Raw genomic sequence first — 26,319 nt, 5'->3', positions numbered from 1 at the left:
ATAATTGATCCTTGTTCATTCTTCATCGTTCATTCTTCATCGATCATTGATCCTTGTTCATTCTTCATCGTTCATTCGTTATTGACCATTAATCCTTGTTCATTCTTCATCGTTCATTCGTCATTGATCATTGATCCTTGTTCATTCTTCGTCGTTCATTCTTCATTGATCATTGATCCTTGTTTATTCTTCATCATTCATTCTTCATTGATCATTGATCCTTGTTCATTCTTCCTCGTTTATTCGTCATTGATCATTGATCCTTGTTCATTCTTCATCGTTCATTCTTCATTGATCATTGATCCTTGTTCATTCTTCATTGTTCATTCGTCATTGATCATTGATCCTTGTTCATTCTTCATCGTTCATTCTTCATTGATCATTGATCCTTGTTCATTCTTCATCGTTTATTCTTCATTGATCATTGATCCTTGTTCATTCTTCATCGTTCATTCTTCATTGAAGATTGATCCTTATTCATTCTTCATCGTTCATTCGTTATTGAACATTAATCCTTGTTCATTCTTCATCGTTCATTCGTCATTGATCATTGATCCTTGTTCATTCTTCATCGTTCATTCTTCATTGATCATTGATCCTTGTTCATTCTTCATCATTTATTCTTCATTGATCATTGATCCTTGTTCATTTTTCATCGTTCATTCGTCATTGATCATTGATCCTTGTTCATTCTTCATCGTTCATTCGTCATTGAGCATTGATCCTTGTTCATTCTTTATCGTTCATTCTTCATTGATCATTGATCCTTGTTCATTCTTCATCGTTCATTCTTCATTGATCATTGATCCTTGTTCATTCTTCATCGTTCATTCGTCATTGATCATTGATCCTTGTTCATTCTTCATCGTTCATTCTTCATTGATCAATTATCCTTGTTCATTCTTCATCGTTCATTCTTCATTGATCATTGATCCTTGTTCATTCTTCATCGTTCAGTCGTTATTGATCATTAATCCTTGTTCATTCTTCATCGTTCATTCGTCATTGACTATTAATCCTTGTTCATTCTTCATCGTTCATTCTTCATTGATCATTGATCCTTGTTCATTCTTCATCTTTCATTCTTCATTGATCATTGATCCTTGTTCATTCTTCATCGTTCATTCGTCATTGATCATTGATCCTTGTTCATTCTTCATCGTTCATTCGTCATTGATCATTGATCCTTGTTCATTCTTCATCGTTCATTCATCATTGATCATTGATCCTTGTTCATTCTTTATTGTTCATTCTTCATTCTTCATTGATCATTGATCCTTGTTCATTCTTCATCGTTCATTCGTGATTGACCATTAATCCTTGTTCATTCTTCATCGTTCATTCGTCATTGATCATTGATCCTTGTTCATTCTTCATCGTTCATTCTTCATTGATCATTGATCCTTGTTCATTCTTCATCGTTCATTCGTCATTGATCATTGATGCTTGTTCATTCTTCATCGTTCATTCTTTATTGATCATTGATCCTTGTTCATTCTTCATCGTTCATTCTTCATTGATCATTGATCCTTGTTCATTCTTCATCGTTCATTCTGCATTGATCATTGATCCTTGTTCATTCTTCATCGTTCATTCGTCATTGATCATTGATCCTTGTTCATTCTTCATCGTTCATTCTTCATTGATCAATTATCCTTGTTCATTCTTCATCGTTCATTCTTCATTGATCATTGATCCTTGTTCAATCTTCATCGTTCATTCGTCATTGATCATTAATCCTTGTTCATTCTTCATCATTCATTCGTCATTGACTATTAATCCTTGTTCATTCTTCATCGTTCATTCTTCATTGATCATTGATCCTTGTTCATTCTTCATCTTTCATTCTTCATTGATCATTGATCCTTGTTCATTCTTCATCGTTCATTCGTCATTGATCATTGATCCTTGTTCATTCTTCATTGTTCATTCGTCATTGATCATTGATCCTTGTTCATTCTTCATCGTTCATTCATCATTGATCATTGATCCTTGTTCATTCTTCATTCTTCTTTCTTCATTTTTCATTGATCATTGATCCTTGTTCAATCTTCATCGTTCATTCTTCATTGATCATTGATCCTTGTTCATTCTTCATCGTTCATTCGTCATTGATCATTGATCCTTGTTCATTCTTCATCGTTCATTCTTCATTGATCAATTATCCTTGTTCATTCTTCATCGTTCATTCTTCATTGATCATTGATCCTTGTTCATTCTTCATCGTTCATTCGTTATTGATCATTAATCCTTGTTCATTCTTCATCGTTCATTCGTCATTGACTATTAATCCTTGTTCATTCTTCATCGTTCATTCTTCATTGATCATTGATCCTTATTCATTCTTCATCTTTCATTCTTCATTGATCATTGATCCTTGTTCATTCTTCATCGTTCATTCGTCATTGATCATTGATCCTTGTTCATTCTTCATCGTTCATTCGTCATTGATCATTGATCCTTGTTCATTCTTCATCGTTCATTCATCATTGATCATTGATCCTTGTTCATTCTTCATTGTTCATTGTTCATTCTTCATTGATCATTGATCCTTGTTCATTCTTCATCGTTCATTCGTCATTGACCATTAATCCTTGTTCATTCTTCATCGTTCATTCGTCATTGATCATTGATCCTTGTTCATTCTTCATCGTTCATTCTTCATTGATCATTGATCCTTGTTCATTCTTCATCGTTCATTCTTCATTGATCATTGATCCTTGTTCATTCTTCATCGTTCATTCTGCATTGATCATTGATCCTTGTTCATTCTTCATCGTTCATTCGTCATTGATCATTGATCCTTGTTCATTCTTCATCGTTCATTCTTCATTGATCAATTATCCTTATTCATTCTTCATCGTTCATTCTTCATTGATCATTGATCCTTGTTCATTCTTCATCGTTCATTCGTCATTGATCATTAATCCTTGTTCATTCTTCATCATTCATTCGTCATTGACTATTAATCCTTGTTCATTCTTCATCGTTCATTCTTCATTGATCATTGATCCTTGTTCATTCTTCATCTTTCATTCTTCATTGATCATTGATCCTTGTTCATTCTTCATCGTTCATTCGTCATTGATCATTGATCCTTGTTCATTCTTCATCGTTCATTCGTCATTGATCATTGATCCTTGTTCATTCTTCATCGTTCATTCATCATTGATCATTGATCCTTGTTCATTCTTCATTCTTCATTCTTCATTCTTCATTGATCATTGATCCTTGTTCATTCTTCATCGTTCATTCTTCATTGATCATTGATCCTTGTTCATTCTTCATCGTTCATTCGTCATTGATCATTGATCCTTGTTCATTCTTCATCGTTCATTCTTCATTGATCAATTATCCTTGTTCATTCTTCATCGTTCATTCTTCATTGATCATTGATCCTTGTTCATTCTTCATCGTTCATTCGTTATTGATCATTAATCCTTGTTCATTTTTCATCGTTCATTCGTCATTGACTATTAATCCTTGTTCATTCTTCATCGTTCATTCTTCATTGATCATTGATCCTTGTTCATTCTTCATCTTTCATTCTTCATTGATCATTGATCCTTGTTCATTCTTCATCGTTCATTCGTCATTGATCATTGATCCTTGTTCATTCTTCATCGTTCATTCGTCATTGATCATTGATCCTTGTTCATTCTTCATCGTTCATTCATCATTGATCATTGATCCTTGTTCATTCTTCATTGTTCATTCTTCATTCTTCATTGATCATTGATCCTTGTTCATTCTTCATCGTTCATTCGTCATTGACCATTAATCCTTGTTCATTCTTCATCGTTCATTCGTCATTGATCATTGATCCTTGTTCATTCTTCATCGTTCATTCATCATTGATCATTGATCCTTGTTCATTCTTCATTGTTCATTCTTCATTCTTCATTGATCATTGATCCTTGTTCATTCTTCATCGTTCATTCGTCATTGACCATTAATCCTTGTTCATTCTTCATCGTTCATTCGTCATTGATCATTGATCCTTGTTCATTCTTCATCGTTCATTCTTCATTGATCATTGATCCTTGTTCATTCTTCATCGTTCATTCTTCATTGATCATTGATCCTTGTTCATTCTTCATCGTTCATTCTGCATTGATCATTGATCCTTGTTCATTCTTCATCGTTCATTCGTCATTGATCATTGATCCTTGTTCATTCTTCATCGTTCATTCTTCATTGATCAATTATCCTTGTTCATTCTTCATCGTTCATTCTTCATTGATCATTGATCCTTGTTCATTCTTCATCGTTCATTCTTCATTGATCATTGATCCTTGTTCATTCTTCATCGTTCATTCTGCATTGATCATTGATCCTTGTTCATTCTTCATTGTTCATTCTTCATTCTTCATTGATCATTGATCCTTGTTCATTCTTCATCGTTCATTCGTCATTGACCATTAATCCTTGTTCATTCTTCATCGTTCATTCGTCATTGATCATTGATCCTTGTTCATTCTTCATCGTTCATTCATCATTGATCATTGATCCTTGTTCATTCTTCATTGTTCATTGTTCATTCTTCATTGATCATTGATCCTTGTTCATTCTTCATCGTTCATTCGTCATTGACCATTAATCCTTGTTCATTCTTCATCGTTCATTCGTCATTGATCATTGATCCTTGTTCATTCTTCATCGTTCATTCTTCATTGATCATTGATCCTTGTTCATTCTTCATCGTTCATTCTTCATTGATCATTGATCCTTGTTCATTCTTCATCGTTCATTCTTCATTGATCAATTATCCTTGTTCATTCTTCATCGTTCATTCTTCATTGATCATTGATCCTTGTTCATTCTTCATCGTTCATTCGTCATTGATCATTAATCCTTGTTCATTCTTCATCATTCATTCGTCATTGACTATTAATCCTTGTTCATTCTTCATCGTTCATTCTTCATTGATCATTGATCCTTGTTCATTCTTCATTCTTCATTCTTCATTCTTCATTGATCATTGATCCTTGTTCATTCTTCATCGTTCATTCTTCATTGATCATTGATCCTTGTTCATTCTTCATCGTTCATTCGTCATTGATCATTGATCCTTGTTCATTCTTCATCGTTCATTCTTCATTGATCAATTATCCTTGTTCATTCTTCATCGTTCATTCTTCATTGATGATGGATCCTTGTTCATTCTTCATCGTTCATTCGTTATTGATCATTAATCCTTGTTCATTCTTCATCGTTCATTTGTCATTGACTATTAATCCTTGTTCATTCTTCATCGTTCATTCTTCATTGATCATTGATCCTTGTTCATTCTTCATCTTTCATTCTTCATTGATCATTGATCCTTGTTCATTCTTCATCGTTCATTCGTCATTGATCATTGATCCTTGTTCATTCTTCATCGTTCATTCGTCATTCATCATTGATCCTTGTTCATTCTTCATCGTTCATTCATCATTGATCATTGATCCTTGTTCATTCTTCATTGTTCATTCTTCATTCTTCATTGATCATTGATCCTTGTTCATTCTTCATCGTTCATTCGTCATTGACCATTAATCCTTGTTCATTCTTCATCGTTCATTCTTCATTGATCATTGATCCTTGTTCATTCTTCATCGTTCATTCTTCATTGATCATTGATCCTTGTTCATTCTTCATCGTTCATTCTTCATTGATCATTAATCCTTGATCATTCTTCATCGTTCATTCGTCATTGACCATTAATCCTTGTTCATTCTTCATCGTTCATTCTTCATTGATCATTGATCCTTGTTTATTCTTCATCGTTCATTCGTCATAGATCATTGATCCTTGTTCATTCTTCATCGTTCATTCTTCATTGATCATTGATCCTTGTTTATTCTTCATGGTTCATTCGTCATTGATCATTGATCCTTGTTCATTCTTCATCGTTCATTCGTCATTGATCATTGATCCTTGTTCATTCTTCATCATTCATTCTTCATTGATCATGGATCCTTGTTCATTTTTCATCGTTCATTCTTCATTCTTCATTGATCATTGATCCTTGTTCATTCTTCATCGTTCATTCGTCATTGACCATTAATCCTTGTTCATTCTTCATCGTTCATTCTTCATTGATCATTGATCCTTGTTCATTCTTCATCGTTCATTCGTCATTGACCATTGATCCTTGTTCATTCTTCATCGTTTCTTCTTCATTGATCATTGATCATTGTTCATTCTTCATCGTTCATTCTTCATTGATCATTGATCCTTGTTCATTCTTCATCGTTCATTCTTCATTGATCATTGATCCTTGTTCATTCTTCATCGTTCATTCGTTATTGATCATTGATCCTTGTTCATTCTTCATCGTTCATTCGTCATTGACCATTAATCCTTGTTCATTCTTCATCGTTCATTCGTCATTGATCATTGATCCTTGTTCATTCTTCATCGTTCATTCTTCATTGATCATTGATCCTTGTTCATTCTTCATCGTTCATTCTTCATTGATCATTGATCCTTGTTCATTCTTCATCGTTCATTCTGCATTGATCATTGATCCTTGTTCATTCTTCATCGTTCATTCGTCATTGATCATTGATCCTTGTTCATTCTTCATCGTTCATTCTTCATTGATCAATTATCCTTGTTCATTCTTCATCGTTCATTCTTCATTGATCATTGATCCTTGTTCATTCTTCATCGTTCATTCGTCATTGATCATTAATCCTTGTTCATTCTTCATCATTCATTCGTCATTGACTATTAATCCTTGTTCATTCTTCATCGTTCATTCTTCATTGATCATTGATCCTTGTTCATTCTTCATTCTTCATTCTTCATTCTTCATTGATCATTGATCCTTGTTCATTCTTCATCGTTCATTCTTCATTGATCATTGATCCTTGTTCATTCTTCATCGTTCATTCGTCATTGATCATTGATCCTTGTTCATTCTTCATCGTTCATTCTTCATTGATCAATTATCCTTGTTCATTCTTCATCGTTCATTCTTCATTGATCATGGATCCTTGTTCATTCTTCATCGTTCATTCGTTATTGATCATTAATCCTTGTTCATTCTTCATCGTTCATTTGTCATTGACTATTAATCCTTGTTCATTCTTCATCGTTCATTCTTCATTGATCATTGATCCTTGTTCATTCTTCATCTTTCATTCTTCATTGATCATTGATCCTTGTTCATTCTTCATCGTTCATTCGTCATTGATCATTGATCCTTGTTCATTCTTCATCGTTCATTCGTCATTGATCATTGATCCTTGTTCATTCTTCATCGTTCATTCATCATTGATCATTGATCCTTGTTCATTCTTCATTGTTCATTCTTCATTCTTCATTGATCATTGATCCTTGTTCATTCTTCATCGTTCATTCGTCATTGACCATTAATCCTTGTTCATTCTTCATCGTTCATTCTTCATTGATCATTGATCCTTGTTCATTCTTCATCGTTCATTCTTCATTGATCATTGATCCTTGTTCATTCTTCATCGTTCATTCTTCATTGATCATTAATCCTTGTTCATTCTTCATCGTTCATTCGTCATTGACCATTAATCCTTGTTCATTCTTCATCGTTCATTCTTCATTGATCATTGATCCTTGTTTATTCTTCATCGTTCATTCGTCATAGATCATTGATCCTTGTTCATTCTTCATCGTTCATTCTTCATTGATCATTGATCCTTGTTTATTCTTCATGGTTCATTCGTCATTGATCATTGATCCTTGTTCATTCTTCATCGTTCATTCGTCATTGATCATTGATCCTTGTTCATTCTTCATCATTCATTCTTCATTGATCATTGATCCTTGTTCATTTTTCATCGTTCATTCTTCATTCTTCATTGATCATTGATCCTTGTTCATTCTTCATCGTTCATTCGTCATTGACCATTAATCCTTGTTCATTCTTCATCGTTCATTCTTCATTGATCATTGATCCTTGTTCATTCTTCATCGTTCATTCGTCATTGACCATTGATCCTTGTTCATTCTTCATCGTTTCTTCTTCATTGATCATTGATCCTTGTTCATTCTTCATCGTTCATTCTTCATTGATCATTGATCCTTGTTCATTCTTCATCGTTCATTCTTCATTGATCATTGATCCTTGTTCATTCTTCATCGTTCATTCGTTATTGATCATTGATCCTTGTTCATTCTTCATCGTTCATTCGTCATTGATCATTGATCGTTGTTCATTCTTCATCGTTCATTCTTCAATGATCATTGATCCTTGTTCATTCTTCATTGTTCATTCTTCATTCTTCATTGATCATTGATCCTTGTTCATTCTTCATCGTTCATTCGTCATTGACCATTAATCCTTGTTCATTCTTCATCGTTCATTCTTCATTGATCATTGATCCTTGTTCATTCTTCTTCGTTCATTCGTCATTGACCATTGATCCTTGTTCATTCTTCATCGTTCATTCGTCATTGATCATTGATCCTTGTTCATTCTTCATCGTTCATTCTTCATTGATCATTGATCCTTGTTCATTCTTCATCGTTCATTCGTCATTGATCATTGATCCTTGTTCATTCTTCATCGTTCATTCTTCATTGATCATTGATCCTTGTTCATTCTTCATCGTTCATTCGTCATTGATCATTGATCCTTGTTCATTCTTCATCGTTCATTCTTCATTGATCATTGATCCTTGTTCATTATTCATCGTTCATTCTTCATTGATCATTGATCCTTGTTCATTCTTCATCGTTCATTCTTCATTGAACATTGATCCTTGTTCATTCTTCATCGTTCATTCTTCATTGATCATTGATCCTTGTACATTCTTCATCGCTCATTCTTCATTGATCATTGATCCATGTTCATTCTTCATCGTTCATTCTTCATTGATTATTGATCCTTGTTCATTCTTCATCGTTCATTCTTCATTGATCATTGATCCTTGTTCATTCTTCATCGTTCATTCGTCATTGATCATTGATCCTTGTTCATTCTTCATCGTTCATTCTTCATTGATCATTGATCCTTGTTCATTCTTCATCGTTCATTCTTCATTGATCATTGATCCTTGTTCATTCTTCATCGTTCATTCTGCATTGATCATTGATCCTTGTTCATTCTTCATCGTTCATTCGTCATTGATCATTGATCCTTGTTCATTCTTCATCGTTCATTCTTCATTGATCAATTATCCTTGTTCATTCTTCATCGTTCATTCTTCATTGATCATTGATCCTTGTTCATTCTTCATCGTTCATTCGTCATTGATCATTAATCCTTGTTCATTCTTCATCGTTCATTCGTAATTGACTATTAATCCTTGTTCATTGTTCATCGTTCATTCTTCATTGATCATTGATCCTTGTTCATTCTTCATCTTTCATTCTTCATTGATCATTGATCCTTGTTCATTCTTCATCGTTCATTCGTCATTGATCATTGATCCTTGTTCATTCTTCATCGTTCATTCGTCATTGATCTTTGATCCTTGTTCATTCTTCATCGTTCATTCATCATTGATCATTGATCCTTGTTCATTCTTCATCGTTCATTCTTCATTGACATTGATCCTTGTTCATTCTTCATCGTTCATTCGTCATTGATCATTGATCCTTGTTCATTCTTCATTGTTCATTCATCATTGATCAATTATCCTTGTTCATTCTTCATCGTTCATTCTTCATTGATCATTGATCCTTGTTCATTCGTCATCGTTCATTCGTCATTGATCATTAATCCTTGTTCATTCTTCATCGTTCATTCGTCATTTACTATTAATCCTTGTTCATTCTTCATCGTTCATTCTTCATTGATCATTGATCCTTGTTCATTCTTCATCTTTCATTCTTCATTGATCATTGATCCTTGTTCATTCTTCATCGTTCATTCGTCATTGATCATTGATCCTTGTTCATTCTTCATCGTTCATTCGTCATTGATCATTGATCCTTGTTCATTCTTCATCGTTCATTCATCATTGATCATTGATCCTTGTTCATTCTTCATTGTTCATTCTTCATTCTTCATTGATCATTGATCCTTGTTCATTCTTCATCGTTCATTCGTCATTGACCATTAATCCTTGTTCATTCTTCATCGTTCATTCTTCATTGATCATTGATCCTTGTTCATTCTTCATCGTTCATTCTTCATTTTTCATTGATCCTTGTTCATTCTTCATCGTTCATTCTTCATTGATCATTAATCCTTGTTCATTCTTCATCGTTCATTCGTCATTGACCATTAATCCTTGTTCATTTTTCATCGTTCATTCTTCATTGATCATTGATCCTTGTTTATTCTTCATCGTTCATTCGTCATTGATCATTGATCCTTGTTCATTCTTCATTGTTCATTCTTCATTGATCATTGATCCTTGTTTATTCCTCATCGTTCATTCGTCATTGATCATTGATCCTTGTTCATTCTTCATCGTTCATTCGTCATTGATCATTGATCCTTGTTCATTCTTCATCGTTCATTCTGCATTGATCATTGATCCTTGTTCATTTTTCATCGTTCATTCTTCATTCTTCATTGATCATTGATCCTTGTTCATTCTTCATCGTTCATTCGTCATTGACCATTAATCCTTGTTCATTCATCATCGTTCATTCTTCATTGATCATTGATCCTTGTTCATTCTTCATCGTTCATTCGTCATTGACCATTGATCCTTGTTCATTCTTCATCGTTTCTTCTTCATTGATCATTGATCCTTGTTCATTCTTCATCGTTCATTCTTCATTGACCATTAATCCTTGTTCATTCTTCATCGTTCATTCGTCATTGATCATTGATCCTTGTTCATTCTTCATCGTTCATTCTTCATTGATCATTGATCCTTGTTCATTCTTCATCGTTCATTCTTCATTGATCATTGATCCTTGTTCATTCTTCATCGTTCATTCGTCATTGATCATTGATCCTTGTTCATTCTTCATCGTTCATTCGTCATTGATCATTGATCCTTGTTCATTCTTCATCGTTCATTCTTCATTGATCATTGATCCTTGTTCATTCTTCATTGTTCATTCCTCATTCTTCATTGATCATTGATCCTTGTTCATTCTTCATCGTTCATTCTTCATTGATCATTGATCCTTGTTCATTCTTCATCGTTCATTCTTCATTGATCATTGATCCTTGTTCATTCTTCATCGTTCATTCGTCATTGATTATTGATCCTTGTTCATTCTTCATCGTTCATTCTTCATTGATCATTGATCCTTGTTCATTCTTCATCGTTCATTCTGCATTGATCATTGATCCTTGTTCATTCTTCATCGTTCATTCGTCATTGATCATTGATCCTTGTTCATTCTTCATCGTTCATTCTTCATTGATCAATTATCCTTGTTCATTCTTCATCGTTCATTCTTCATTTATCATTGATCCTTGTTCATTCTTCATCGTTCATTCGTCATTGATCATTAATCCTTGTTCATTCTTCATCGTTCATTCGTCATTGACTATTAATCCTTGTTCATTCTTCATCGTTCATTCTTCATTGATCATTGATCCTTGTTCATTCTTCATCTTTCATTCTTCATTGATCATTGATCCTTGTTCATTCTTCATCGTTCATTCGTCATTGATCATTGATCCTTGTTCATTCTTCATCGTTCATTCGTCATTGATCATTGATCCTTGTTCATTCTTCATCGTTCGTTCATCATTGATCATTGATCCTTGTTCATTCTTCATTCTTCATTCTTCATTCTTCATTGATCATTGATCCTTGTTCATTCTTCATCGTTCATTCTTCATTGATCGTTGATCCTTGTTCATTCTTCATCGTTCATTCGTCATTGATCATTGATCCTTGTTCATTCTTCATCGTTCATTCTTCATTGATCAATTATCCTTGTTCATTCTTCATCGTTCATTCTTCATTGATCATTGATCCTTGTTCATTCTTCATCGTTCATTCGTCATTGATCATTAATCCTTGTTCATTCTTCATCGTTCATTCGTCATTGACTATTAATCCTTGTTCATTCTTCATCGTTCATTCTTCATTGATCATTGATCCTTGTTCATTCTTCATCTTTCATTCTTCATTGATCATTGATCCTTGTTCATTCTTCATCGTTCATTCGTCATTGATCATTGATCCTTGTTCATTATTCATCGTTCATTCGTCATTGATCATTGATCCTTGTTCATTCTTCATCGTTCATTCATCATTGATCATTGATCCTTGTTCATTCTTCATTGTTCATTCTTCATTCTTCATTGATCATTGATCCATGTTCATTTTTCATCGTTCATTCGTCATTGACCATTAATCCTTGTTCATTCTTCATCGTTCATTCTTCATTGATCATTGATCCTTGTTCATTCTTCATCGTTCATTCTTCATTGATCATTGATCCTTGTTCATTCTTCATCGTTCATTCTTCATTGATCATTAATCCTTGTTCATTCTTCATCGTTCATTCGTCATTGACCATTAATCCTTGTTCATTCTTCATCGTTCATTCTTCATTGATCATTGATCCTTGTTCATTCTTCATCGTTGATTCGTCAATGACCATTGATCCTTGTTCATTCTTCATCGTTCATTCTTCATTGATCATTGATCCTTGTTTATTCTTCATCGTTCATTCGTCATTGATCATTGATCCTTGTTCATTCTTCATCGTTCATTCGTCATTGATCATTGATCCTTGTTCATTCTTCATCGTTCATTCTTCATTGATCATTGATCCTTGTTCATTTTTCATCGTTCATTCTTCATTCTTCATTGATCATTGATGCTTGTTCATTCTTCATCGTTCATTCGTCATTGAACATTAATCCTTGTTCATTCTTCATCGTTCATTCTTCATTGATCATTGATCCTTGTTCATTCTTCATCGTTCATTCGTCATTGATCATTGATCCTTGTTCATCCTTCATCGTTCATTCTTCATTGATCAATTATCCTTGTTCATTCTTCATTGTTCATTCTTCATTGATCATTGATCCTTGTTCATTCTTCATCGTTCATTCGTCATTGATCATTAATCCTTGTTCATTCTACATCGTTCATTCGTCATTGACTATTAATCCTTGTTCATTCTTCATCGTTCATTCTTCATTGATCATTGATCCTTGTTCATTCTTCATCTTTCATTCTTCATTGATCATTGATCATTGATCCTTGTTCATTCTTCATCGTTCATTCGTCATTGATCATTGATCCTTGTTCATTCTTCATCGTTCATTCGTCATTGATCATTGATCCTTGTTCATTCTTCATCGTTCATTCATCATTGATCATTGATCCTTGTTCATTCTTCATTGTTCATTGTTCATTCTTCATTGATCATTGATCCTTGTTCATTTTTTATCGTTCATTCTTCATTGATCATTGATCCTTGTTCATTCTTCATCGTTCATTCTTCATTGATCATTAATCCTTGTTCATTCTTCATCGTTCATTCGTCATTGACCATTAATCCTTGTTCATTCTTCATCGTTCATTCTTCATTGATCATTGATCCTTGTTTATTCTTCATCGTTCATTCGTCATAGATCATTTATCGTTTTTCATTCTTCATCGTTCATTCTTCATTGATCATTGATCCTTGTTTATTCTTCATCGTTCATTCGTCATTGATCATTCATCCTTTTTCATTCTTCATCGTTCATTCGTCATTGATCATTGATCCTTGTTCATTCTTCATCGTTCATTCTTCATTGATCATTGATCCTTGTTCATTTTTCATCGTTCATTCTTCATTCTTCATTGATCATTGATCCTTGTTCATTCTTCATCGTTCATTCGTCATTGACCATTAATCCTTGTTCATTCTTCATCGTTCATTCTTCATTGATCATTGATCCTTGTTCATTCTTCATCGTTCATTCGTCATTGACCATTGATCCTTGTTCATTCTTCATCGTTTCTTCTTCATTGATCATTGATCCTTGTTCATTCTTCATCGTTCATTCTTCATTGATCATTGATCCTTGTTCATTCTTCATCGTTCATTCTTCATTGATCATTGATCCTTGTTCATTCTTCATCGTTCATTCGTCATTGATCATTGATCCTTGTTCATTCTTCATCGTTCATTCGTCATTGATCATTGATCCTTGTTCATTCTTCATCGTTCATTCTTCAATGATCATTGATCCTTGTTCATTCTTCATTGTTCATTCTTCATTCTTCATTGATCATTGATCCTTGTTCATTCTTCATCGTTCATTCGTCATTGACCATTAATCCTTGTTCATTCTTCATCGTTCATTCTTCATTGATCATTGATCCTTGTTCATTCTTCTTCGTTCATTCGTCATTGACCATTGATCCTTGTTCATTCTTCATCGTTCATTCGTCATTGATCATTGATCCTTGTTCATTCTTCATCGTTCATTCGTCATTGATCATTGATCCTTGTTCATTCTTCATCGTTCATTCATCATTGATCATTGATCCTTGTTCATTCTTCATTCTTCATTCTTCATTCTTCATTGATCATTGATCCTTGTTCATTCTTCATCGTTCATTCTTCATTGATCGTTTATCCTTGTTCATTCTTCATCGTTCATTCGTCATTGATCATTGATCCTTGTTCATTCTTCATCGTTCATTCTTCATTGATCAATTATCCTTGTTCATTCTTCATCGTTCATTCTTCATTGATCATTGATCCTTGTTCATTCTTCATCGTTCATTCGTCATTGATCATTAATCCTTGTTCATTCTTCATCGTTCATTCGTCATTGACTATTAATCCTTGTTCATTCTTCATCGTTCATTCGTCATTGATCATTGATCCTTGTTCATTCTTCATCGTTCATTCGTCATTGATCATTGATCCTTGTTCATTCTTCATCGTTCATTCATCATTGATCATTGATCCTTGTTCATTCTTCATTGTTCATTGTTCATTCTTCATTGATCATTGATCCTTGTTCATTCTTCATCGTTCATTCGTCATTGACCATTAATCCTTGTTCATTCTTCATCGTTCATTCTTCATTGATCATTGATCCTTGTTTATTCTTCATCGCTCATTCTTCATTGATCATTGATCCTTGTTCATTCTTCATCGTTCATTCTTCATTGATCATTAATCCTTGTTCATTCTTCATCATTCATTCGTCATTGACCATTAATCCTTGTTCATTCTTCATCGTTCATTCTTCATTGATCACTGATCCTTGTTCATTCTTCATCGTTGATTCGTCAATGACCATTGATCCTTGTTCATTCTTCATCGTTCATTCTTCATTGATCATTGATCCTTGTTTATTCTTCATCGTTCATTCGTCAATGATCATTGATCCTTGTTCATTCTTCATCGTTCATTCGTCATTGATCATTGATCCTTGTTCATTCTTCATCGTTCATTCTTCATTGATCATTGATCCTTGTTCATTCTTCATTGTTCATTCTTCGTTCTTCATTGATCATTGATCCTTGTTCATTCTTCATCGTTCATTCGTCATTGACCATTAATCCTTGTTCATTCTTCATCGTTCATTCTTCATTGATCATTGATCCTTGTTCATTCTTCTTCGTTCATTCGTCATTGACCATTGATCCTTGTTCATTCTTCATCGTTCATTCGTCATTGATCATTGATCCTTGTTCATTCTTCATCGTTCATTCGTCATTGATCATTGATCCTTGTTCATTCTTCATCGTTCATTCATCATTGATCATTGATCCTTGTTCATTCTTCATTCTTCATTCTTCATTCTTCATTGATCATTGATCCTTGTTCATTCTTCATCGTTCATTCTTCATTGATCGTTTATCCTTGTTCATTCTTCATCGTTCATTCGTCATTGATCATTGATCCTTGTTCATTCTTCATCGTTCATTCTTCATTGATCAATTATCCTTGTTCATTCTTCATCGTTCATTCTTCATTGATCATTGATCCTTGTTCATTCTTCATCGTTCATTCGTCATTGATCATTAATCCTTGTTCATTCTTCATCGTTCATTCGTCATTGACTATTAATCCTTGTTCATTCTTCATCGTTCATTCGTCATTGATCATTGATCCTTGTTCATTCTTCATCGTTCATTCGTCATTGATCATTGATCCTTGTTCATTCTTCATCGTTCATTCATCATTGATCATTGATCCTTGTTCATTCTTCATTGTTCATTGTTCATTCTTCATTGATCATTGATCCTTGTTCATTCTTCATCGTTCATTCGTCATTGACCATTAATCCTTGTTCATTCTTCATCGTTCATTCTTCATTGATCATTGATCCTTGTTTATTCTTCATCGCTCATTCTTCATTGATCATTGATCCTTGTTCATTCTTCATCGTTCATTCTTCATTGATCATTAATCCTTGTTCATTCTTCATCATTCATTCGTCATTGACCATTAATCCTTGTTCATTCTTCATCGTTCATTCTTCATTGATCACTGATCCTTGTTCATTCTTCATCGTTGATTCGTCAATGACCATTGATCCTTGTTCATTCTTCATCGTTCATTCTTCATTGATCATTGATCCTTGTTTATTCTTCATCGTTCATTCGTCAATGATCATTGATCCTTGTTCATTCTTCATCGTTCATTCGTCATTGATCATTGATCCTTGTTCATTCTTCATCGTTCATTCTTCATTGATCATTGATCCTTGTTCAATTTTCATCGTTCATTCTTCATTCTTCATTGATCATTGATGCTTGTTCATTCTTCATCGTTCATTCGTCATTGACCATTAATCCTTGTTCATTCTTCATCGTTCATTCTTCATTGATCATTGATCCTTGTTCATTCTTCATCGTTCATTCGTCATTGATCATTGATCCTTGTTTATTCTTCATCGTTCATTCTTCATTGATCATTGATCCTTGTTCATTCTTCATCGTTCATTCGTCATTGACTATTAATCCTTGTACATTCTTCATCGTTCATTCTTCATTGATCATTGATCCTTGTTCATTCTTCATCTTTCATTCTTCATTGATCATTGATCCTTGTTCATTCTTCATCGTTCATTCGTCATTGACCATTGATCCTTGTTCATTCTTCATCGTTTCTTCTTCATTGATCATTGATCCTTGTTCATTCTTCATCGTTCATTCTTCATTGATCATTGATCCTTGTTCATTCTTCATCGTTCATTCTTCATTGATCATTGATCCTTGTTCATTCTTCATCGTTCATTCGTCATTGATCATTGATCCTTGTTCATTCTTCATCGTTCATTCGTCATTGATCATTGATCCTTGTTCATTCTTCATCGTTCATTCTTCAATGATCATTGATCCTTGTTCATTCTTCATTGTTCATTCTTCATTCTTCATTGATCATTGATCCTTGTTCATTCTTCATCGTTCATTCGTCATTGACCATTAATCCTTGTTCATTCTTCATCGTTCATTCTTCATTGATCATTGATCCTTGTTCATTCTTCTTCGTTCATTCGTCATTGACCATTGATCCTTGTTCATTCTTCATCGTTCATTCGTCATTGATCATTGATCCTTGTTCATTCTTCATCGTTCATTCGTCATTGATCATTGATCCTTGTTCATTCTTCATCGTTCATTCATCATTGATCATTGATCCTTGTTCATTCTTCATTCTTCATTCTTCATTCTTCATTGATCATTGATCCTTGTTCATTCTTCATCGTTCATTCTTCATTGATTGTTGATCCTTGTTCATTCTTCATCGTTCATTCGTCATTGATCATTGATCCTTGTTCATTCTTCATCGTTCATTCTTCATTGATCAATTATCCTTGTTCATTCTTCATCGTTCATTCTTCATTGATCATTGATCCTTGTTCATTCTTCATCGTTCATTCGTCATTGATCATTAATCCTTGTTCATTCTTCATCGTTCATTCGTCATTGACTATTAATCCTTGTTCATTCTTCATCGTTCATTCTTCATTGATCATTGATCCTTGTTCATTCTTCATCTTTCATTCTTCATTGATCATTGATCCTTGTTCATTCTTCATCGTTCATTCGTCATTGATCATTGATCCTTGTTCATTATTCATCGTTCATTCGTCATTGATCATTGATCCTTGTTCATTCTTCATCGTTCATTCATCATTGATCATTGATCCTTGTTCATTCTTCATTGTTCATTCTTCATTCTTCATTGATCATTGATCCATGTTCATTTTTCATCGTTCATTCGTCATTGACCATTAATCCTTGTTCATTCTTCATCGTTCATTCTTCATTGATCATTGATCCTTGTTCATTCTTCATCGTTCATTCTTCATTGATCATTGATCCTTGTTCATTCTTCATCGTTCATTCTTCATTGATCATTAATCCTTGTTCATTCTTCATCGTTCATTCGTCATTGACCATTAATCCTTGTTCATTCTTCATCGTTCATTCTTCATTGATCATTGATCCTTGTTTATTCTTCATCGTTCATTCGTCATAGATCATTTATCCTTGTTCATTCTTCATCGTTCATTCTTCATTGATCATTGATCCTTGTTTATTCTTCATCGTTCATTCGTCATTGATCATTGATCCTTTTTCATTCTTCATCGTTCATTCGTCATTGATCATTGATCCTTGTTCATTCTTCATCGTTCATTCTTCATTGATCATTGATCCTTGTTCATTTTTCATCGTTCATTCTTCATTCTTCATTGATCATTGATCCTTGTTCATTCTTCATCGTTCATTCGTCATTGACCATTAATCCTTGTTCATTCTTCATCGTTCATTCTTCATTGATCATTGATCCTTGTTCATTCTTCATCGTTCATTCGTCATTGACCATTGATCCTTGTTCATTCTTCATCGTTTCTTCTTCATTGATCATTGATCCTTGTTCATTCTTCATCGTTCATTCTTCATTGATCATTGATCCTTGTTCATTCTTCATCGTTCATTCTTCATTGATCATTGATCCTTGTTCATTCTTCATCGTTCATTCGTCATTGATCATTGATCCTTGTTCATTCTTCATCGTTCATTCGTCATTGATCATTGATCCTTGTTCATTCTTCATCGTTCATTCTTCAATGATCATTGATCCTTGTTCATTCTTCATTGTTCATTCTTCATTCTTCATTGATCATTGATCCTTGTTCATTCTTCATCGTTCATTCGTCATTGACCATTAATCCTTGTTCATTCTTCATCGTTCATTCTTCATTGATCATTGATCCTTGTTCATTCTTCTTCGTTCATTCGTCATTGACCATTGATCCTTGTTCATTCTTCATCGTTCATTCGTCATTGATCATTGATCCTTGTTCATTCTTCATCGTTCATTCTTCATTGATCATTTATCCTTGTTCATTCTTCATCGTTCATTCGTCATTGATCATTGATCCTTGTTCATTCTTCATCGTTCATTCTTCATTGATCATTGATCCTTGTTAATTCTTCATCGTTCATTCGTCATTGACCATTAATCCTTGTTCATTCTTCATCGTTCATTCTTCATTGATCATTGGTCCTTGTTCATTCTTCATCGTTCATTCTTCATTGATCATTGATCCTTGTTCATTCTTCATCGTTCATTCTTCATTGAACATTGATCCTTGTTCATTCTTCATCGTTCATTCTTCATTGATCATTGATCCTTGTACATTCTTCATCGCTCATTCTTCATTGATCATTGATCCATGTTCATTCTTCATTGTTCATTCTTCATTGATCATTGATCCTTGTTCATTCTTCATCGTTCATTCTTCATTGATCATTTATCCTTGTTCATTCTTCATCGTTCATTCGTCATTGACCATTAATCCTTGTTCATTCTTCATCGTTCATTCTTCATTGATCATTGGTCCTTGTTCATTCTTCATCGTTCATTCTTCATTGATCATTGATCCTTGTTCATTCTTCATCGTTCATTCTTCATTGAACATTGATCCTTGTTCATTCTTCATCGTTCATTCTTCATTGATCATTGATCCTTGTACATTCTTCATCGCTCATTCTTCATTGATCATTGATCCATGTTCATTCTTCATTGTTCATTCTTCATTGATCATTGATCCTTGTTCATTCTTCATCGTTCATTCGTCATTGATCATTGATCCTTGTTCATTCTTCATCGTTCATTCTTCAATGATCATTGATCCTTGTTCATTCTTCATTGTTCATTCTTCATTCTTCATTGATCATTGATCCTTGTTCATTCTTCATCGTTCATTCGTCATTGACCATTAATCCTTGTTCATTCTTCATCGTTCATTCTTCATTGATCATTGATCCTTGTTCATTCTTCTTCGTTCATTCGTCATTGACCATTGATCCTTGTTCATTCTTCATCGTTCATTCGTCATTGATCATTGATCCTTGTTCATTCTTCATCGTTCATTCTTCATTGATCATTTATCCTTGTTCATTCTTCATCGTTCATTCGTCATTGATCATTGATCCTTGTTCATTCTTCATCGTTCATTCTTCATTGATCATTGATCCTTGTTAATTCTTCATCGTTCATTCGTCATTGACCATTAATCCTTGTTCATTCTTCATCGTTCATTCTTCATTGATCATTGGTCCTTGTTCATTCTTCATCGTTCATTCTTCATTGATCATTGATCCTTGTTCATTCTTCATCGTTCATTCTTCATTGAACATTGATCCTTGTTCATTCTTCATCGTTCATTCTTCATTGATCATTGATCCTTGTACATTCTTCATCGCTCATTCTTCATTGATCATTGATCCATGTTCATTCTTCATTGTTCATTCTTCATTGATCATTGATCCTTGTTCATTCTTCATCGTTCATTCTTCATTGATCATTGATCCTTGTTCATTCTTCATCGTTCATTCGTCATTGATCATTGATCCTTGTTCATTCTTCATCGTTCATTCTTCATTGATCATTGATCCTTGTTCATTCTTCATCGTTCATTCATCATTGATCATTGATCCTTGTTCATTCTTCATTCTTCATTCTTCATTCTTCATTGATCATTGATCCTTGTTCATTCTTCATCGTTCATTCTTCATTGACATTGATCCTTGTTCATTCTTCTTCGTTCATTCGTCATTGATCATTGATCCTTGTTCATTCTTCATTGTTCATTCATCATTGATCAATTATCCTTGTTCATTCTTCATCGTTCATTCTTCATTGATCATTGATCCTTGTTCATTCTTCATCGTTCATTCGTCATTGATCATTAATCCTTGTTCATTCTTCATCGTTCATTCGTCATTTACTATTAATCCTTGTTCATTCTTCATCGTTCATTCTTCATTGATCATTGATCCTTGTTCATTCTTCATCTTTCATTCTTCATTGATCATTGATCCTTGTTCATTCTTCATCGTTCATTCGTCATTGATCATTGATCCTTGTTCATTCTTCATCGTTCATTCGTCATTGATCATTGATCCTTGTTCATTCTTCATCGTTCATTCATCATTGATCATTGTTCCTTGTTCATTCTTCATTGTTCATTCTTCATTCTTCATTGATCATTGATCCTTGTTCATTCTTCATCGTTCATTCGTCATTGACCATTAATCCTTGTTCATTCTTCATCGTTCATTCTTCATTGATCATTGATCCTTGTTCATTCTTCATCGTTCATTCTTCATTGATCATTGATCCTTGTTCATTCTTCATCGTTCATTCTTCATTGATCATTAATCCTTGTTCATTCTTCATCGTTCATTCGTCATTGACCATTAATCCTTGTTCATTTTTCATCGTTCATTCTTCATTGATCATTGATCCTTGTTTATTCTTCATCGTTCATTCGTCATTGATCATTGATCCTTGTTCATTCTTCATCGTTCATTCTTCATTGATCATTGATCCTTGTTTATTCCTCATCGTTCATTCGTCATTGATCATTGATCCTTGTTCATTCTTCATCGTTCATTCGTCATTGATCATTGATCCTTGTTCATTCTTCATCGTTCATTCTGCATTGATCATTGATCCTTGTTCATTTTTCATCGTTCATTCTTCATTCTTCATTGATCATTGATCCTTGTTCATTCTTCATCGTTCATTCGTCATTGACCATTAATCCTTGTTCATTCATCATCGTTCATTCTTCATTGATCATTGATCCTTGTTCATTCTTCATCGTTCATTGGTCATTGACCATTGATCCTTGTTCATTCTTCATCGTTTCTTCTTCATTGATCATTGATCCTTGTTCATTCTTCATCGTTCATTCTTCATTGACCATTAATCCTTGTTCATTCTTCATCGTTCATTCGTCATTGATCATTGATCCTTGTTCATTCTTCATCGTTCATTCTTCATTGATCATTGATCCTTGTTCATTCTTCATCGTTCATTCTTCATTGATCATTGATCCTTGTTCATTCTTCATCGTTCATTCGTCATTGATCATTGATCCTTGTTCATTCTTCATCGTTCATTCGTCATTGATCATTGATCCTTGTTCATTCTTCATCGTTCATTCTTCATTGATCATTGATCCTTGTTCATTCTTCATTGTTCATTCTTCATTCTTCATTGATCATTGATCCTTGTTCATTCTTCATCGTTCATTCTTCATTGATCAATTATCCTTGTTCATTCTTCATCGTTCATTCTTCATTGATCATTGATCCTTGTTCATTCTTCATCGTTCATTCGTCATTGATCATTAATCCTTGTTCATTCTTCATCGTTCATTCGTCATTGACTATTAATCCTTGTTCATTCTTCATCGTTCATTCTTCATTGATCATTGATCCTTGTTCATTCTTCATCTTTCATTCTTCATTGATCATTGATCCTTGTTCATTCTTCATCGTTCATTCGTCATTGATCATTGATCCTTGTTCATTCTTCATCGTTCATTCGTCATTGATCATTGATCCTTGTTCATTCTTCATCGTTCATTCATCATTGATCATTGATCCTTGTTCATTCTTCATTCTTCATTCTTCATTCTTCATTGATCATTGATCCTTGTTCATTCTTCATCGTTCATTCTTCATTGATCATTGATCCTTGTTCATTCTTCATCGTTCATTCGTCATTGATCATTGATCCTTGTTCATTCTTCATCGTTCATTCTTCATTGATCAATTATCCTTGTTCATTCTTCATCGTTCATTCTTCATTGATCATTGATCCTTGTTCATTCTTCATCGTTCATTCGTCATTGATCATTAATCCTTGATCATTCTTCATCGTTCATTCGTCATTGACTATTAATCCTTGTTCATTCTTCATCGTTCATTCTTCATTGATCATTGATCCTTGTTCATTCTTCATCTTTCATTCTTCATTGATCATTGATCCTTGTTCATTCTTCATCGTTCATTCGTCATTGATCATTGATCCTTGTTCATTATTCATCGTTCATTCGTCATTGATCATTGATCCTTGTTCATTCTTCATCGTTCATTCATCATTGATCATTGATCCTTGTTCATTCTTCATTGTTCATTCTTCATTCTTCATTGATCATTGATCCTTGTTCATTTTTCATCGTTCATTCGTCATTGACCATTAATCCTTGTTCATTCTTCATCGTTCATTCTTCATTGATCATTGATCCTTGTTCATTCTTCATCGTTCATTCTTCATTGATCATTGATCCTTGTTCATTCTTCATCGTTCATTCTTCATTGATCATTAATCCTTGTTCATTCTTCATCGTTCATTCGTCATTGACCATTAATCCTTGTTCATTCTTCATCGTTCATTCTTCATTGATCATTGATCCTTGTTCATTCTTCATCGTTGATTCGTCAATGACCATTGATCCTTGTTCATTCTTCATCGTTCATTCTTCATTGATCATTGATCCTTGTTTATTCTTCATCGTTCATTCGTCATTGATCATTGATCCTTGTTCATTCTTCATCGTTCATTCGTCATTGATCATTGATCCTTGTTCATTCTTCATCGTTCATTCTTCATTGATCATTGATCCTTGTTCATTTTTCATCGTTCATTCTTCATTCTTCATTGATCATTGATGCTTGTTCATTCTTCATCGTTCATTCGTCATTGACCATTAATCCTTGTTCATTCTTCATCGTTCATTCTTCATTGATCATTCATCCTTGTTCATTCTTCATCGTTCATTCGTCATTGATCATTGATCCTTGTTTATTCTTCATCGTTCATTCTTCATTGATCAATTATCCTTGTTCATTCTTCATCGTTCATTCTTCATTGATCATTGATCCTTGTTCATTCTTCATCGTTCATTCGTCATTGATCATTAATCCTTGTTCATTCTTCATCGTTCATTCGTCATTGACTATTAATCCTTGTTCATTCTTCATCGTTCATTCTTCATTGATCATTGATCCTTGTTCATTCTTCATCTTTCATTCTTCATTGATCATTGATCCTTGTTCATTCTTCATCGTTCATTCGTCATTGATCATTGATCCTTGTTCATTCTTCATCGTTCATTCGTCATTGATCATTGATCCTTGTTCATTCTTCATCGTTCATTCATCATTGATCATTGATCCTTGTTCATTCTTCATTGTTCATTCTTCATTCTTCATTGATCATTGATCCTTGTTCATTTTTCATCGTTCATTCGTCATTGACCATTAATCCTTGTTCATTCTTCATCGTTCATTCTTCATTGATCATTGATCCTTGTTCATTCTTCATCGTTCATTCTTCATTGATCATTGATCCTTGTTCATTCTTCATCGTTCATTCTTCATTGATCATTAATCCTTGTTCATTCTTCATCGTTCATTCGTCATTGACCATTAATCCTTGTTCATTCTTCATCGTTCATTCTTCATTGATCATTGATCCTTGTTCATTCTTCATCGTTGATTCGTCAATGACCATTGATCCTTGTTCATTCTTCATCGTTCATTCTTCATTGATCATTGATCCTTGTTTATTCTTCATCGTTCATTCGTCATTGATCATTGATCCTTGTTCATTCTTCATCGTTCATTCGTCATTGATCATTGATCCTTGTTCATTCTTCATCGTTCATTCTTCATTGATCATTGATCCTTGTTCATTTTTCATCGTTCATTCTTCATTCTTCATTGATCATTGATGCTTGTTCATTCTTCATCGTTCATTCGTCATTGACCATTAATCCTTGTTCATTCTTCATCGTTCATTCTTCATTGATCATTCATCCTTGTTCATTCTTCATCGTTCATTCGTCATTGATCATTGATCCTTGTTTATTCTTCATCGTTCATTCTTCATTGATCAATTATCCTTGTTCATTCTTCATCGTTCATTCTTCATTGATCATTGATCCTTGTTCATTCTTCATCGTTCATTCGTCATTGATCATTAATCCTTGTTCATTCTTCATCGTTCATTCGTCATTGACTATTAATCCTTGTTCATTCTTCATCGTTCATTCTTCATTGATCATTGATCCTTGTTCATTCTTCATCTTTCATTCTTCATTGATCATTGATCCTTGTTCATTCTTCATCGTTCATTCGTCATTGATCATTGATCCTTGTTCATTCTTCATCGTTCATTCGTCATTGATCATTGATCCTTGTTCATTCTTCATCGTTCATTCATCATTGATCATTGATCCTTGTTCATTCTTCATTGTTCATTCTTCATTCTTCATTGATCATTGATCCTTGTTCATTCTTCATCGTTCATTCGTCATTGACCATTAATCCTTGTTCATTCTTCATCGTTCATTCTTCATTGATCATTGATCCTTGTTCATTCTTCATCGTTCATTCTTCATTGATCATTGATCCTTGTTCATTCTTCATCGTTCATTCTTCATTGATCATTAATCCTTGTTCATTCTTCATCGTTCATTCGTCATTGACCATTAATCCTTGTTCATTCTTCATCGTTCATTCTTCATTGATCATTGATCCTTGTTTATTCTTCATCGTTCATTCGTCATAGATCATTTATCCTTGTTCATTCTTCATCGTTCATTCTTCATTGATCATTGATCCTTGTTTATTCTTCATCGTTCATTCGTCATTGATCATTGATCCTTTTTCATTCTTCATCGTTCATTCGTCATTGATCATTGATCCTTGTTCATTCTTCATCGTTCATTCTTCATTGATCATTGATCCTTGTTCATTTTTCATCGTTCATTCTTCATTCTTCATTGATCATTGATCCTTGTTCATTCTTCATCGTTCATTCGTCATTGACCATTAATCCTTGTTCATTCTTCATCGTTCATTCTTCATTGATCATTGATCCTTGTTCATTCTTCATCGTTCATTCGTCATTGACCATTGATCCTTGTTCATTCTTCATCGTTTCTTCTTCATTGATCATTGATCCTTGTTCATTCTTCATCGTTCATTCTTCATTGATCATTGATCCTTGTTCATTCTTCATCGTTCATTCTTCATTGATCATTGATCCTTGTTCATTCTTCATCGTTCATTCGTCATTGATCATTGATCCTTGTTCATTCTTCATCGTTCATTCGTCATTGATCATTGATCCTTGTTCATTCTTCATCGT

The sequence above is a fragment of the Amaranthus tricolor genome, chromosome 3 (assembly GCF_026212465.1).
Source record: "Amaranthus tricolor cultivar Red isolate AtriRed21 chromosome 3, ASM2621246v1, whole genome shotgun sequence".
Taxonomy (NCBI): domain Eukaryota; kingdom Viridiplantae; phylum Streptophyta; class Magnoliopsida; order Caryophyllales; family Amaranthaceae; genus Amaranthus; species Amaranthus tricolor.
Note: the sequence above shows the minus strand (reverse complement) of the source record.